Source organism: Eretmochelys imbricata, chromosome 1 (genome assembly GCF_965152235.1).
Source record: "Eretmochelys imbricata isolate rEreImb1 chromosome 1, rEreImb1.hap1, whole genome shotgun sequence".
Classification (NCBI taxonomy): Eukaryota; Metazoa; Chordata; order Testudines; family Cheloniidae; genus Eretmochelys; species Eretmochelys imbricata.
The window spans coordinates 345,154,682-345,165,206 of record NC_135572.1 but is presented as its reverse complement, the minus strand read 5'-3'; positions in this window follow the sequence as shown (position 1 = coordinate 345,165,206).

Below are 10,525 nucleotides of genomic sequence, written 5' to 3'. Positions count from 1 at the left end.
GGGCGCGCCGGGCTCCCTCAGCGCCGCCTGAATGAAAATGTCGCCGCCGCCGCCGCCGCCGGGCGCGGGGGATGACACCCGCCCCCCCCACCACGATCCCTCTCCTGGCTCCGCGCCCCATGCACCGGGGGTTAAACCCCTCCGCGCCCGCGTGCGCACACACCGGGCCCGGTCCTGCCCCCCCCACGGGCTCCGCGCCTCACGGGCAGGGGGGGTTAGCCCCTCCTCACACATGCAGTACCTCCCGCCGGGCCCTGCCCCCCCCCCACGGGCTCCGCGCGGCGTGAGTCGGGGGTAAATCCCCACCCCCCCGCACACACACTGCCCCCCCCGCCAACGGACACCGCGCGGCACGAGTCGGGGGGTTAACCCCCTTTTCCCCCGCAACGGCCTCAGCGCAGCCCGGGCTGGGGGCTATCCCCCCTCTCTCCCACACCCCGGGCCCTGCCCCCCCCCCACGGGCTCCGCGCGGCACGAGTCGCGGGGTTAACCCCCTCCCCCACGCACTGCTCCGCGCCGCACGCGGGTTAACCCCCTCCCCCACACCGCCCCCTATCGGGCCCTACATCCCCCCCTCCCCAGGCTCCGCGTCCCACTGGGGCCAGAGGCCTTTAACTGCAGCTACCTCCCTTTAAGGGGAGGGAAGAGCAGAGAGGAGCCGAGACTCAGGGCGCCAGAGCGGGAGAGTGAGGGAGAGAGCCCGGGACGAGGGAGGCCTCTAACCCCCGAGGGGAATGGGGGTGAACCCCCTGTGATCCCTGGCCCTGCAATCCCTGGGCCTGCAACTCCCTAGGGGAATGGGGGTGAACCCCCTGTGATCCTGGCCCTGCAACTCCCGCGGGGAATGGGGGTGAAGCCCCTGTGATCCCTGGCCCTGCAACTCCCGAGGGGAATGGGGGTGAACCCCCTGTGATCCCTGGCCTGCTACCCCCGAGGGGAATGGGGGTGAGCCCCCTGTGATCCCCGGCCTTGCTACTCCCTAGGGGAAAGGGGGTGAACCCCTGTGATCCCTGGCCCTGCTATCCCCGAGAGGAATGGGAGTGAGCCCCCTGTGATCCCTGGCCCTGCAACTTCCTAGGGGAATGGGGCTGAACCCCCTGTGATTCCCGGCCTTGCTACTCCCTAAGGGAATGGGGGTGAACCCCCTGTGATCCCTGGCCCTGCTACCCCCGAGGGGACTGGGGGTGAACCCCCTGTGACCCATGGCCCTGCTACACCCGAGGGGAATGGGGTGAACCCCCTGTGACCCCTGGCCCTGCTACACCCGAGGGGAATGGGGGTGAACCCCCTGTGACCCCTGGCCCTGCTACCCCCGAGGGGAATGGGGGTGAACCCCCTGTGACCCCTGGCCCTGCTACACCCGAGGGGAATGGGGTGAACCCCCGGGGATCCCCGGCCCTGCAACTCCCTAGGGGAATGGGGGTGAAACCCCCCGGGGGATCCCCGGCCCTGCCACGCCGGCGGAGAACGGGTGAATGTAACGCCTGCGGTGGGGAAAATTGTAAACTCCACTGGTTTGCTCACGTATAGTTGTGGGGAGTGGAGTGTTCCACACTCGCTTACTCCAGCCATGCACGCGGCGGGGGATTGAAATGCAAACTTCTGTGGGCCTCCTGTGCGAAGCCGGGAGAGTGGGGAATCCTAAGCATGCAGCGCCGCTGAGTATGCAAACTGCACTATGCTCTTTAGTGAATCGTTTGAAAGAGTTGTAGCACAGACAGTTTTGAGATCAGTCTCTGTCTGGACTACTTCAGTTTCAAAGCATGCTCTTCTCTTTTGGGAGAGAAGTATCATTCACCTTTAGGGCATCAATCGCTTTGTAAAAAAAAATCTTTAGTTCATATTAAGACAGAGGTCTTGAAAAAAATCCAAGTAGGATTTTCCTTGGAAAATGCCATTAACGTCTACAGAATTTAAGCTTTCATTTAAAAAACAAACACCACACAACTAGCCCTTACTTTGCCCAAATAACCCTGTATGGAGAATCACTAATGTGGTGCTGTCTTCCTAAGGGCTTAACGTCTACACAGGGAAACCTACCAACATAATGACACCACTTTTACTCCCTGTGTGGGCATGCTTTTCCAGTACCTGTTCCAGTTTAGTTTATACCAATTATAGTGCAACAAATCTGCAGGGAGACAGCTCTAGTGGTACAGTTAGGAGCAGGGTGTCTTGGATGTGCTGTGCACCCATTTGAGCAGAGAGCCTTTGGGAGGTGTGTCACTAGCTGGAGCATGAACCCTACTACCCCAAAAGAGGTCTCTGCATGCTGAGGGGGAGGCAGTTGATGGTTGTATTCCATTAGTGGGGGTTGGCTCCTGCTGCCACCCAGCAGGGGATTTCGGCTAGAGTGGAGGCTGGTCCTAACGCCACTTAGGGTTGCCAATTTTGGTTGGATGTATTTCTGGAGATTTCATCACATGACATAATCTTTAATTAAAGATGAATCTTTAATTTCTGGAGCCTCCAGGACAATCCTGGAGGGTTGGCAACCCTAACACCACTCCAGCAGAGAGTTTTGCAAGATATGAGTGTGAACTCCCTATATGGAACCTTCTCTGCTGGCCTGGTAGGAGATCTGACCACCCAAGAGCCTGCTGTTTGGTGGGGTAATGTTGGCAGGGGACCTGTTACCGCTGGTCTTCAGGATGGATGTGGCTTCACTGCTCTTCAGCAGCTTCTTCCTGTTTTAGGACAGGATGGGGGTCAGTCCAGGAGAAGAGAAACATCAGCTCCTACTTCTCACCCCAGAAGAGGACTCTGTATTTGGGGGCTAACACAAATTGATTGGAGGACTCTCCAGGTGGTAACTTATTTGGTATGGGGGGTGGTGAGCAGCAGTAATTGGAAGCCCAGGGTCTTGAGGCCCAAGCAGTGGACTGACCATCAGTAAACAGAGGATAAGGGAGTGTAGCTTGGGAGGTGCATGGCTCTGCATGGTTGTATTTCAGCCTGATGATAAGGCTTAATTCTTGACCTAATAGGTATCAGGAACATTTTTTCAAGCCCTATATATAGGGAAAATAGAGGGATATTTGGGTTAAAAATCTATGCTGAAAAATAAGTCATTACCTCTTCTACAAATTATACTTTACATTATTAACATCAAGAAAAAATTTAAAAATATGACTTTCAACCATTTACATTTGTTCACATTTTGCAGACTAGAGACTAGACGAGAGTCAGTTTCAGGTGTTTACAGTAACTTTTTTTGCTTTCATGTGGTTTGCGTGGGCTGCTCCTATGCGGCAGTGTTTCGATTGCAAATACTGTAAGGGAGTGTTTAAGTCCAAATCTGAAAAATAAAAATGGTGTTTGGTGTCTCAATAGGTACTTTAATACCACCTTTGAACATGTCTGCATTGGGGGGAAAAGGTTGTATTTTTAACATGTTAAAATCCTAATGTAGACAATGTAAGTTGGGGTTTTAGTACATTAAGTAGCAGAGGTAAACCTCAGGAAGGAGCCTAAAGTTTACCCCATCCTGATAACATACTAAAATTATAATTTGCTTGTCTACCCTAGGATTATAATATATTTAAAAAATCTTTTAAATCTATTTTTAGCAAAGGCAAGGCTTGAGAGGTTAGTTTCACGGAGCACTCAGAAAAACTGAGGGCATGGCTACACTTGCAGATGTAGAGTGGTGTGAGTTAAAGCAGCCCTTGGAGAGCGCAGTAGGGAAAGCGCTGCAGTGGGTTCACACTGTCAGCTGCAAGCGCACTGGCGTGCAGGGCCGCTTGGGGGGGGGGGGGCAAGTGGGGCAATTTGCCCTGGGCCCCGCAGGGGCCCCCTCGAGAGTTTTCAGGACCCCCCACGAGAGTTTTCAGCGACACTTTGGCGGCAGGTCCTTCAGGACCGCTGAACACAGCCGGAGTGAAGGACCTGCCACCAAAGACCCGCCACTGCTTCTTCCGCTCCGGGTCTTCGGCAGCAATTTGGCAGCAGGGGTCCTTCCGCTCCATTTCTTCAGTGAAGTGTGTCGGAGACCCGGAGCGGAGGGACCCCCGCTACCAAAGACCCCAGACCCCCTGAATCCTCTGGGTGGCCCTGCTGGCGTGCCACATTTGTGGTACTTGCAGCAGCATTGGGAGTGGTGCATTATGGGCAGCTATCCCACAGAGCACCTCTTCCCATTCTGGCACTGTGGCTTGTGGGAAGGGGGCAGGGCATTCTGGGTCCTGTCCCAACGCCCCGTGATGCATCGCTTTGCATCCCAGCAATCCCTGTGCTTCCGTCCACATTTGGCACCATCTTTCAATGTTTTTTGTACTGCGCGCGCTGTCTTCCCTTTCAGTCTGCAGGAATGGATCCCAAAGTGCTGAGGAATATGCTGATGGGACTCGCCAGCACATCACGAATGGCAGTCGAGTTACTCCTTAAGCTACAAACTGACAGTGAGGAGTCCGATGATGATGTCGGTTGCATAACACATACGACACAAGATTGCTTGTGGCATTCACGGACATGCTTACCGCAGTGGAACGCCACTTTTGGGCTCGGAAAACAAGCACTGAGTGGTGGGATCACATCGTCATGCAAGTCTGGGATGATGAGCAGTGGTTGCAGAACTTTTGGATGAGAAAAGCCACTTTCATGGGACTCTGTGATGAGCTTTCCCCCACCTTGCAGCACAAGGACACAAGATTGAGAGCTGCCCTGCCGGTGGAGAAGCAGATGGCTATTGCAATCTGGAAGCTGGAAACTCCAGACAGCTGCCGATTGGTTGCTAACTAGTCTGGAGTATGAAAGTCAATTGTTGGAATCATTGATGCAAGTTTGCAGGGCCATAAATCGCATCCTGCTCAAAAGAACCATGACTCTGGGTAACGTGCATGACATTGTGGCTGGCTTTGCACAAATGGGTTTCCCTAACTGCGGAGGGGCGATAGGTGGGACGCATATTCTAATTCTGGCACCAGCCCACCTAGCCTCTGAGTACGTTAATCCCCAAGTGTTTGATTGCCTTTTTTGGCTGTGTCTACACTAGGAAATTTAGATGATGCTTTAGGGTCTGAACCTACAAACCTTACTGGGTTTGCCAACAGTATGATAAGAGGTGCTGTTTTAGAATGTATTAGATAACATGTAGGGCTGGTTGAAAACAGAATTCTGTCCCATGGGAAAGTCCAATATTTCAACATTTTGTTTCATCCCAGACTGAGACAAAGAGTAGAAATCTTGAAATTTGTCATGAAACAAAATATTCTGAAATATTTCAGCTTTAGGAAAATGTTTGTTTTGATTTGATCAAAATGTTCCGACTTTATCATTTTGATTTTTATATTATATTCAATAATACAATGTAAAAGTTTAAACAATCTAGTCAGAACAAAATGTTTTGATAATAGGTAGTATTTTAACACATTAACATGTTGTAGCCTACGCTTCCCCTGACCCTATGGTTCACTTTGACCAGCTAACGCATGTTAAAATATAACTTGCCCTGTTGAATGTGTTTTGAAAATACACTCTTTATACCTGATGTAGACATGCCCCCTGAACTAGTATTCAGTGGAACTTCTTGCTTCAGCAATAGTTGTGTGATTACAGGGTATGTTTTAGCCCAAGTGTAGGATTGGGCTCTTAATTTCATTTCAGATGCATGATGTGACCATAAGGTGCTCAGATACTGTGGTGATCACCCTGGTATAAGAACCTAGATCGAATAGAATATCATGGTGCATACTTTTAAAGATTTCTTTGCTGGGTTATTACAAATCAAACAAACATTTCTTCTGTTACTGGCTTTTCCCCCTCGGTTGCAGTATAAAACTCTGTCATCATTTATAAGAGCGCCTCCCACCAATCACCTACCGTTGGCTATTTTAATTAACAAAATCAAAGTTTGAGAGCTCCCACTCCTTGACAACATCTCCAATGTACTTGCCCTAAGCCAAAAAGTGAGTCAGTGCAAGACCCAGGGGTTCTTGCTGCTACTTTTAAGGCAGTGTTGCTGCCATCTCTCTTTTTAAAAGAGCTCTTATGTTTAAATTTGAAAATTTCGGATAAAATCTATTAAAAAAACTAAAGAGCCATAAGGAACATAGATGACATTCAGTCTAGTTCAGGGAGCTCACACAAACCTCTCTGTGCCCCTTATGTCCCACTTAATACAGCACCTACATGGGATGTAAGTCTTGTTATGGCCCTCTGGACTGAAATGTATTTCACCCAATAACTGTTCAGGGAGTCTAAATCTACTGTCATTGCAGCCTCAAGTTGCTGGATGCCCCAAAGAAATCAGTAGGGTTGTGCAGTTGTAACAGACAGCAGAATCTGGCCCACGTTGTATGTTCTCTTGATATGTTTCAGACACATCGTGTTTTCTTAAGATAATAGGCCTGATTCTCCTCTCATATGAGTGTAAAATCAGATGTAACTCCAGTAGGGTTACGCTGATGTAAGCGAGAAGGGAATGAAGCATACCAAGTACAGTAATAGCTAAGGAGAATGGAGGGTAGGGGGAATTGCAACTGCTCAAACTCAATAAATTAAAACATGCACCAAGCTGAAACATTACAAATGCAGAGTCTCATTCCAGGGCATGTGCTGTTAACATGTTTTCAAAAATGAATCTGACCTCTTGGAATCTAAAATAATAACAAGGGCCCAGATTTCAGTCTTTTTCATTTGATTGTATAACTCAGAAATGGTTTGGATTTTTTTTAAAATTGATTTCATTTCCAAGAAAAGAAAACCACATTAACAACAACAAAAAAAGCCAAGACACTTTAGCTTAAAACTTGTTTGGCTGCACATGCCTGGTAAATTTTCTTCACAAATGTGGATATTTTGATTTTATGGATAGCATAGGACCCAATTTTGTAATTACAGAATAGATTGGAAAGGCTGTTAGTATATTGTAATGTGCAATTAAGTACCTAATTAAGTAATTGCCTCCTAATTCAAAGAGTCTCTTTTTGTGGAACTGTCTTAGAAAAAGTCCTGTCTAAAAATAAATAGAAAGAGAGGAAAATAAATTGTTGCTTTTCTTTTCTGTTTTTAATTGATCTTTAATTTGTGAGAGAATGTAATGCTCCTGGGCCCAATCCTACAAGATGCTGAGTCGTTGCGAGTCGGAGGTGCTCAACAACTTATAGGATGAGCCTCCATGAAAGGCCAGGACTAATAACATATAGCTGCTTTGCAAACTTCCCTATATAGATCTGTTAATGTACTTCAAGTTCTTCAACTAGTCCAGTCCTAAGCCTCTCCTGAATGGAGATTGTCTATTTGCATGAAGGTTTTTATGATGTGGACAAATGGGGACTAGAACGAGCAACCTCATACTCACTTCTGACCGACATTTTTAGAAGGTGGGTTGGTCTATGGCAAGGGGCAGTTGGAGATCAGGTGATGTTTTGTGCAAATTGAGTCAGTGTGGTTGTATCTGTTTTGATAAGATATGTACATGTGCCGAAAGGTTTTGACAGCAATTTTAATTAAGTCTAAAAAAATCATAAGTGTCTCCCTAGGTGACAAGCTAGTTCTCTTAACCAGCGGTTCTCAAACTTTTGGCCATCACACTATTGCCATTGGATGGGGCGGCGGGGGCAGTTATGGGCAGGAGGTCTGGGGGCGGTCAGGGGACCGAGAGTAGGGGTGGTGGATGGGGCAGGAGTCGCCAGGGGGCTGTCAAGGAACAGGAGGGGTTGGATGGGGCAGGAGTCCTGGGGGGGCCGTCAGGGGGCGAGAAGCAGGGGGGGCGTCAGAGAGGGGGCGGGGGCAAGGCCATGCCTGGCTGTTTGGGGAGGCACAGCCTCTCCTAACCGGCCTTCCATATAATTTCAGAAACCCGATGCAGCCCTCAGGCCAAAAAGTTTGCCTGTCCCTGTCCTAGACCCTTTACTCACGACTCTGGGAGCTGGGCTTTAAGCCAAACACCAGGTATTGCAAGAGTTGTGATAAACTTCCTTCCTTTTCCACCTCTCCTCTGGGTTTACCCTTCCCACAGGATCAGGATCCTAGGGTTCCCACTTTGCTTTCTCCCCACCAGGTTTCCTCCTCTCATCACTTGCCCCAGAAAGCAACGGCAGACCATCACACAACAGCCTTCTTCTGCTTTCACTTCCTGGCTTTATACAAGCCCCCCAACTACTCCTGCCCAGATGGGCTTGATCTTCAATTAGTGCTTGACAATCAAGCCTAAGTCTCACCCCAGTACACTGCACCTGGGGAATTAACCCCTTCTGAGCCACCTGAACCTCTTCAGGGGTGGCATGGGGTGAACACTCCATCACAATTAGATGAGATGCATGCTCTCTATACAGGTTTTCTCTTGGAGGAGTTTCCACTTGCAATTTCCCCCAATTTTCCCACCAGGGATGAATTTGTAAAATCTCCCCCTCCTAAAAGTCATAGATCGCGAGGTAACGGCAGAGGGCAGGAACAGCTGCATGGGGTCCAGTGCTGCTATACTGCTCCCTGGGCTCCTTCCTCTTCTGGGGACGACAGCATAGCAATATGGTACACTTAGGCTGCTAGTCAGCACAGTGATTCAGTCAGTTCAGGCTTTCTCTAACAACCGGGTCTGTAGTGGGGCTGGTGAGGCCTGAAACTATTGTGTTATGGCTTTATTTACAACCTTGAAAAGCACATCAGTGCATGGGATTTCTTTCAGATTCTCTACATAGTTGTTCCAGCTAATGTTTTTCTCCCACTACGTTCTCAGCAGGTTTGCAAGGACTGAGTGTAGAGGACTGGCCTCTTATAGGAGCACACACCAGGAAATGCAACTGGTTGGTGCAGTCAGAGGGGTTTCCAACCAAGTTAAAGGTTTGGTTTGCTAGAACCTCTTAGAATCATAGAATCATAGAATATCAGGGTTGGAAGGGACCTCAGGAGGTCATCTAGTCAACCCCCTGCTCAAAAGCAGGACCCATCCCCAATTAAATCATCCCAGCCAGGGCTTTGTCAAGCTTGACCTTAAAAACTTCTAAGGAAGGAGATTCCACCACCTCCCTAGGCAACGCATTCCAGTGTTTCACCACCCTCCTAGTGAAAAAGTTTTTCCTAATATCCAACCTAAACCTCCCCCACTGCAACTTGAGACCATTACTCCTTGTCCTGTCCTCTTCCACCACTGAGAATAGTCTAGAACCATCCTCTCTGGAACTACCTCTCAGGTAGTTGAAAGCAGCTATCAAATCCCCCCTCATTCTTCTCTTCCGCAGACTAAACAATCCCAGTTCCCTCAGCCTCTCCTCATAACTCATGTGTTCCAGACCCTTAATCATTTTTGTTGCCCTTCGCTGGACTCTCTCCAATTTATCCACATCCTTCTTGTAGTGTGGGGCCCAAAACTGGACACAGTACTCCAGATGAGGCCTCACCAATGTCGAATAGAGGAGGACGATCACGTCCCTCGATCTGCTGGCTATGCCCCTACTTATACATCCCAAAATGCCATTGGCCTTCTTGGCAACAAGGGCACACTGCTGACTCATATCCAGCTTCTCGTCCACTGTCACCCCCTAGGTCCTTTTCCGCAGAACTGCTGCCTAGCCATTCGGTCCCTAGTCTGTAGCTGTGCATTGGGTTCTTCCATCCTAAGTGCAGGACCCTGCACTTACCCTTATTGAACCTCATCAGATTTCTTTTGGCCCAATCCTCCAATTTGTCTAGGTCCCTCTGTATCCTATCCCTGCCCTCCAGCGTATCTACCACTCCTCCCAGTTTAGTATCATCCGCAAATTTGCTGAGAGTGCAATCCACACCATCCTCCAGATCATTTATGAAGATATTGAACAAAACCGGCCCCAGGACCGACCCCTGGGGCACTCCACTTGACACCGGCTGCCAACTAGACATGGAGCCATTGATCACTACCCGTTGAGCCCGACAATCTAGCCAACTTTCTACCCACCTTATAGTGCATTCATCCAGCCCATACTTCTTTAACTTGCTGACAAGAATACTGTGGGAGACCGTGTCAAAAGCTTTGCTAAAGTCAAGATACAATACATCCACTGCTTTCCCTTCATCCACAGAACCGGTAATCTCATCATAGAAGGCGATTAGATTAGTCAGGCATGACCTTCCCTTGGTGAATCCATGCTGACTGTTCCTGATCACTTTCCTCTCATGTAAGTGCTTCAGGATTGATTCTTTGAGGACCTGCTCCATGATTTTTCCGGGGACTGAGGTGAGGCTGACTGGCCTGTAGTTCCCAGGATCCTCCTTCTTCCCTTTTTTAAAGATTGGCACTACATTAGCCTTTTTCCAGTCATCCAGGACTTCCCCCGTTCGCCACGAGTTTTCAAAGATAATGGCCAATGGCTCTGCAATCACAGCCGCCAATTCCTTTAGCACTCTCGGATGCAACTCGTCCGGCCCCATGGACTTGTGCACGTCCAGCTTTTCTAAATAGTCCCTAAACACCTCTTTCTCCACAGAGGGCTGGCCATCTATTCCCCATGTTGTGATGCCCAGCACAGCAGTTTGGGAGCTGACCTTGTTCGTGAAGACAGAAGCAAAAAAAGCATTGAGTACATTAGCTTTTTCCACTCCTCTGTCACTA